The 7,294-nt window shown below is 34.5% G+C and overlaps 1 long non-coding RNA gene across 4 annotated transcripts in view; it reads right to left on the reverse strand.

The window, feature by feature from the left end:
* LOC106834001 (uncharacterized) overlaps positions 1–4,973 on the reverse strand; it is a 93,544-nt gene extending 88,571 nt beyond the window's left edge. For all 4 annotated transcript variants that reach the window (XR_011498754.1, XR_011498752.1, XR_011498755.1 and 1 more), the window contains exons 1-2: positions 4,657–4,973; positions 4,292–4,453 (exon numbers count right to left, since the gene is read on the reverse strand). This is a non-coding gene — a long non-coding RNA (uncharacterized lncRNA). The remainder of the gene's footprint in view (positions 1–4,291; positions 4,454–4,656) is intronic.
* Positions 4,974–7,294: the final 2,321 nt, after the last annotated feature.

Here is a 7,294-nt window from a genome sequence, read left to right on the forward strand (position 1 = left end):
CTGCTTACAGCCAAGTGCTAGAAATGATGAAAGAATATATATTGGCATTTTGTTACTAAGATAAATTACATTTTTCGTTATGAGATATAATTGAAAATAGGTTGCATAACTTGTTCTCAGAAAATATACATCAAGTAAAATCAAGAAATACGTTGTCTAGGTATTTGAAAACTGATGTATGAGTAGGTTTTATATATGTTAAAACTACAGCTGGTGTTTGAGGCTATAAGAGTTAGTGTAGAACCCAAGTGCATTTTTTCTAACAGACACATGATCTTTGGAACTTGTTTAACTTTGAATTGCTCATACTGTTAATGAAGAGGTTGGGACTAGATGATCATGAAGTGCACACAGGTCAAATTTCCGACAACATCTAGTTTCAGAAAGGCCCACCTTTGGGATGGTGAGATGGAAATCTCTTAGGTCCTAACTCAGTAAAAAAATGTCCAGTAAACCTATTAATTTCTTTTCTAGAAATGTTGAAACTCTGGGGAGAGAGAAGAAAATTGTGAATGACCAGTTTGACAGTCAGTGCAAATGTTCTCATGTTTTAAGGCAGGCTGCAGAAAAAAACTGTGACCCTTAAAAGAATTCTTTATTGCCCACTCCCCTGGAGTTAGGCCTAGGTGAAATAATGGTGGAATGTAGATACAATGTTGTTCCTTCTCCCTAATATTTCTCTGCAGCCTAATCTTGAACTATAATTAGTTGAAGAGGATCTGCATTTAAGTTAAATATAGTAAGCAATCAGTAGGAGCAAGGTAGTTCTTGAAATCTTGTTCCTAAGCACATTTTTCTTTTTTATTATTTTTAACTTATGATAATATAAATCACCCTGTTTTATATAACAATTATTTATGAATGCAATTTACATAGATTATATGTGGCATAATGATACACATACACACATGGTGCACTTTATCTCATTCACTATTTATCCCAATTTTGGGAAATGAGTCACATGGCTCAGATGCTACTGGGACTTGACCCAATGGTCACTTTCTGTAATTATTCAACCACTGGAATATTGTTATTTAGAAATAAAAAAAAATTTAAAATTTAGGAATGGACCATTTCAATTCAAACTATTTTAGTGATTTCAAATTTCACGGCCATAAATGTTTGATAGATTTCAGTCTTCTCAAAGACAGAAACAATTTCATATTCTACCTTTCAACTGCCATAAACAATCTAGAAAGGTAATAGCCTGTCAATAAAAAATCATAAATATTTCTAAATACATTATCATTACCTTGTTTCTCTTTCAACAAAAATTTGTTTCTGAAATTTATATCTTTTGATAGCATTTTTTAATTTTATTTATAAAATACAGTGCACGACTTGCCAAGTAAACTACATTATACATGCTGCAAGCAACTTTGGAAACTTTACTAAGAAGCAATGCAAGCTGTCAGACATTTCAGTAATTGAATTTCTCTGAGAACTGCCTTGGTTTGTCAGCTCTAACTTTACTGTCAAAAGAAAATAAAGTCACTAGGGAATTCATCTGAGATAACACCAGGGGTATTTTGATAATACCAAGGCAAGAACACTGTTTTCTCAGAAGCTCTTTGCACTAGGTTACCCCTACCTAGTGTGGGTAGGTTCATCTGAGCCTGGAGTCTCTATTATTTGATGCTGAGGTCTGAGATTAACTAATGATCTGTCAAATGGCAGTACATAAGCCTTTCTTCCGGTATTAGGATGCGCACGATCATTGCTTAAAATGCCCAATATACCCTTTGTCAATTACTTCGTAAGTGCAATTTATCTTTTACTGCTTCCGTACTTGGATTGCTTGTAAAATGTTTAGTGGTTAATTAACCTGGAAGGAAGTCCAACTTATGAAAAAACAGTAGAAGGGGAAAAAAATGCCATAAAATTAATGGCTTATTCTCTGGTTCTTATTTGATGGAGCAATGTTAATCAGATCCCTTTAGAAATTTACCTTTGACTACCATTCAGCCTTCTCTATAATAAGCTTCGCTTCAGAAATTTTCCACCGTGGGTTTTCCCCTTTGGCCTGTGCTTTTCTCCAAAGGACTTGAATGTATTAAGAAGAGATTGACAGCTCTCCTAACAACTGCAGATTGTGCTAACATGAAAAGGAAATATAGGTCTCGAGATCTTTCTGTTTTGAGTTCTGAAATATCAAACATGAACACTTATCCATGAAATGAAACCAACACTCGTTATTATGTATGAGTAGATTGACCTTGAGTTTTCCTTAATCAGTTAGAGGAAAATCTATAGAAACTCATAAAACTACATATATAGCAATATTAGTAAACTATTCTTATAGTCGTGGAGATATCAAATTGAAGAACTTCAATATAAAATACCATACCAGCATATAAACTACTCATTGCTATTCAGTTTTACTTTCATGTTTAAGAGTACTAGAAAGTTCTTAAATTAACAAAAATGGTTTCATATATTTTTCGCTGTATTCTAAAAGAGGGAAATATGTTTTTTGCTATGCACACATTAGTGAAGTCATTTATACAATGGTTTTTAGCATAAATATAAAGAAATTCTTAAATTATGGTCTGTAGCAGACATTTAGACAGACAGTCATTAGCTGCTTCTTCTGAGATGAGAACGGTTATATGAAGACCATATAACTAAATTCACTTTACGGAAACATTTTCAAATTGTGATTTTTTCCCACCCTAGTTCAGTTGGCTGTTCATATTGAGTAACTTGGAGTTGAGAAAGGGCCCTTTCCTGCTGTGGCAGGCATTGTACTGCTCTCTTCCTCCTAATTTTAGCTCCCTCAGCCCACTAAGGATCTGCTTTATTTTTTTTATAACCCCAAAATATGAGGATGTGCTCTAGGGGGTTCAGATAAATCCAGTACATCTTTCTTCTTAGGTTCATGAGAAGGCATAATTTTCAGATTGCCTTGAAAGGAACATTAACGCAGAAACTTTGTTTTATTAAGCAGGTAGAGTTCTATGTTAAGTTAATTTAATCTTGTAAAAAAGCTATGCATCTGTTATAAATCCAAGAGGTTTGTAAATTTGTTTGATTGTTCCTTCTGCTGTGGGTGAATCTTCATATCTTCAGTTGGGCAGCTACTATTTAGCACTTAGACCACTTCTTTCATGTCACGTAGCCATCGAATATCTCAAATCTCATAGAGTCAAACATATTGGAGAATGCAGTAGTACCATTTAGCACATTTGTGTGAAATAAGTTTCATCTTTTTATCAAATTCCAAGTAGTACATTGCTATCAGTATTCATCAAGTGTTGAATCTGATGGCTTTATATGACAACAGGATAAAATTCTAGCAAGATTTATATCCTTAATTTAAAGAGAAGACATTTCTGATTAAAGTAGTATTTCATAGCAGAAGAAATAATAGATGACTATTAAGGCATATGTATGCTTTATAGGTCCACCGTAAAATTTTAAAAGTAAGTAATAAAATGTAGCACATTATTAATTTGGGTTTCAAAATGGAATTTAAATTGCCCTTTGTCTGTTTCATATAGTGATGCAAGCTGAAAAAATCAAGATAATTATTTGGATAAATGTCAACATTCTACGTGTGTGTATAACAGCAATGATAGAATAATGCTCTTATTTTCTGATTATAAGGACCGTAAATCCTTTGTGTTAATTTTTTAAAATAAATTAGAAGATAAAATCCACCCATAACTTCATTCAGAGAGATATTTCGATATGTGCGTGTATAATTTTAAATTCTACATAATGCAAATAAATCCTACTTTCCACATAGTTTTGGATCTTCCACCTTTTTTTTAGTTCAAATTTAAGAGAAAAGTAAGTTTTAAAATTTATTATTTGACTCTTTGGTGTTGATCCAAGGAGAATTCTTTGGAGGATTAAAATAGCAGAGCAGTGCTGTTTGGATATATTTCTTTGGCCATTTGGGATCCTCCCCAGCAGAGAGCTCAGCGGAGTCTCCTTCAGTTTGTTGAGATTCGCTCCCCTGCATTAGGACTTTACTGCTAAACTAAAAGCCCTGAGCCTTCAGGTTGTTGGGACTTTGACCTCTACCTGGTATCTATTCAGGTTCATCACAAAGAGACCTTATGTGGTGATGGCCCAGGCTGAGGATGCAGCTGCTGGAACACCTGAGTTGTTTACGGAACCCATAACTCAGAGAGCACTGCTTGCTCCTCTGTGCAGAGGTTAGCCCTAGATTTATGCTGTTTGCCGTTGAAATTGTATCACATTATCCATTCTTAGTTTGCATATTCAGCTAATGTACTTTATTACTTGATCTCACTTATAAATATTGAAAAAAGAGGTACTTAACCCTCAAAATGACTGGAGAAAGCAGAATCACTTGGCTCCTTCCGTAGCACATACCTATTTCTTCTTTCTTCATCTTGGGTGAATTCTTTGATGGTAAAATCAGCCTCCAAAAATATCAGGAATCCATTAAGCTGTACGGTGCAGCGTGACCAAAAATCTTCCCCTGAAAATCAGCAAGCGGGAGGAGGCGACAGGAAGGGGAAATTCTAGGCAATTATATACATGATTGTACATACTTTTTACGGTAGTCTTACAGGTGTGTAATATCATTATTCTCATTAACAGATGGTAAAAATGAGGCTTAGAAGTTGCCCATAGTTACAGTTCTAGCAAATAATAATGCCAGGATTAAAATCCAACCCTTACCTGCCATCAGTAGTACAGCTTTCAACTCCCAGCACACATTATCTCCTTACCCATGAACAGTCCAGTCTCATTATGAAGCATGCAGCAGCTAATGTTGTAGTCAGCAGTCCATATCAATGCAAAATAAATAGGGACGAAGTCCCATCCAGTGAGGAAAACTTCACTGTAAACAACAGCGTCTAACTTTTGTAAATAGCCAAGCAGTTCCAAATCAGCCAATTCCTTCTTGGAAGGTAAACAACAGAGGGTCCAAAATCAGTGTCCTGGATTCCTGGATGCCAGAATGCAGCAACTGACCTGTCTGCAAACTGAGTGAGCTGGTGAATTAGTAGAAAGAGAGAGGCTTTAGAATCAATGTGGAATGGGTTTTAACCTTGCACAGGCTCTTATTGGCCTGTGGAGAATTAATTTCTCCGAAGGGATTTAGACATTTATAAGATAAAATAAAATTTATCTTTCATACTTATAAAGAAAAAACTTAATAAAGCACAGAATAAATATTATTATTTAATAATCGATAGTTATTATTACTGATAAATTATTATTATTTACTTTCAAATTAAGTGAATCTTTGGAAGATCTTTATTCCATTTTACATGGAATTTAAGTGGAAATTGACCAGAGCTTGAATTATTTCTAAGAGATTATTTAGGAAAATATATATATATTTAGGAATAATGCAATAACATTGCAATAATGCAATATTGCATTAATGCAATGACGTATACATATATATATATATATAAAAGTAAAAGAGCATAAAATTGCACATAAAAAATTAGGGCTTTGAGTGAAGTCTGATGCATCATCAGCTCTATTTAAAATCTACCTTAGCCTCCAGAGTCTGCCATATTGAAAATTCTTCCCCATATGTAGACTCTAAGTCCGCATTAACTGAAAAGTGTCACTTACAAAAGATTTTCTTCCCAAATCTTCTATTTTCTCACTAAAATCCAACCCCACTTTCCCCGTCATGGTGTTATACTATGTATGCCCTTCATTCAACCTTGAATTTCTCCTTCCTCAAGTGATCATCTGTCAAAAGGTCCTAATCTTTCTTACCAAAGCAATCATCACACTAGCTACACTTCATTATCTGGACTGGGGCATCCAATATTTTACTGGTACTCTAACCACACAGCAATTAACTCTGCGTGAGATTTTCAGGGAAGATGTTTTGCACACAGAAAATATTTGAGCATTGTCTTTAACAACATTTGGGAATTTTCTGGAAAACCAAAGAATATGCATACACATGGAGGGAAAATGTGGAAAAGCTAAGGCAACAAGTGATTCAATAGTTTCCATATTGTTGGTATTTAAATAATGGGCAGGTAGAATTAGGGTTTGAGACTGGAGACAGAATTAGATGTTGTTACGTGTCTTGTATGCTAGGCTAAAGACCTTAGACATAGGCTGGGGGAGATACGTCCAAGGGTTTTCCTCAGTAAGTAGTGATAAATGATTATGTCTTAAAAAGATCTCTAACGCCAAGAGGAGCATACATTGAAAAGAAGTGAGGTGAAAAGACAAGATGGTCAGTTTTGGGTAACTACAATTGAAGTTTCAATGTGGACTGTATAAGTGGGATAAAAGGGAAGAAATATCATAAACATATTTTTAACAGAGAAACTTGGAGTAGCTTGGATGTTGATTAGAAGTGGACAATGAGGGAGAGGGAAATTTAGGAAACTAAATTATATTTGTCTTGCTTCTGTCTTGAGGATCTAACTGGATGAGGGTTCCAGCAAATGATATATGGAATTTGAAAAAAATTTTGCAGTTTTGGAGGTAGAAGTTTTCAGGGAGACACTCTGAGGTTCGTGTATGATGGAGATATTTGTCCGCAGTATGTGTTCTCAACTGGACACATTTCAAAATGATCTAAAATTGAGTTAGAAAATTCTGGCCCACCTCTCTGTATTACTCTGTGGAGAACATAAATTATACTTCTTAATCTCTACTGTAAAATGCTTGTGCTACTATTTCAGGAATCCAGAATTCCTATGCTCTTGGCTCGTATCAAAGAAGTTAAACTTGAAGTTATTTTTCTTCATCCAAAGGATGAAACTTATATTCAGGAAAGATAACCCAAGCTCAGGGCTCTCCTGTCTGTCACTTCTCAAATTAGTGTAAACTCTACCATTTTATCGAGTCGGATTATCAAAATGCCTACCTGACTGGCTCAAACTTCTGCAGAAATTTCTGCAGAAATGCCTTCATTGCATTATTTTTGATGTTATGCCCTTGGCTTTTATTAAGGGGAGATTCAATAAGTGGACATATGAAGAATGCTTCCAGCTTTGCAGATAAGCTGCCGTTGAAGACGTTGTCTGTTACCCTGTTCTTTGTCATTCATATAAGAACCCAGGGAACACATTACCTTTAGAATTTAGTATTGGAAAACTTTGATTTTCTTAAAAAGCAGTTTTGATACTTAGGTCAGACAATAGAAAGTATGTAACTCAATTTAGTTTTGCCCAAATTCTCAGAGTTAGAATTTGTGAACAAAAGTAATAACTACATTTAGTTTAATTTAAATTTAGGAAAAGCCCCAAACCTATACACATCTATTTTATATAGTTCTTATTATTCCAGCTTTAAAATCATTCTAAAGTATATATTCTCTTCTATATAT

Source organism: Equus asinus, chromosome 27 (genome assembly GCF_041296235.1).
Source record: "Equus asinus isolate D_3611 breed Donkey chromosome 27, EquAss-T2T_v2, whole genome shotgun sequence".
Taxonomy (NCBI): Eukaryota; Metazoa; Chordata; class Mammalia; order Perissodactyla; family Equidae; genus Equus; species Equus asinus.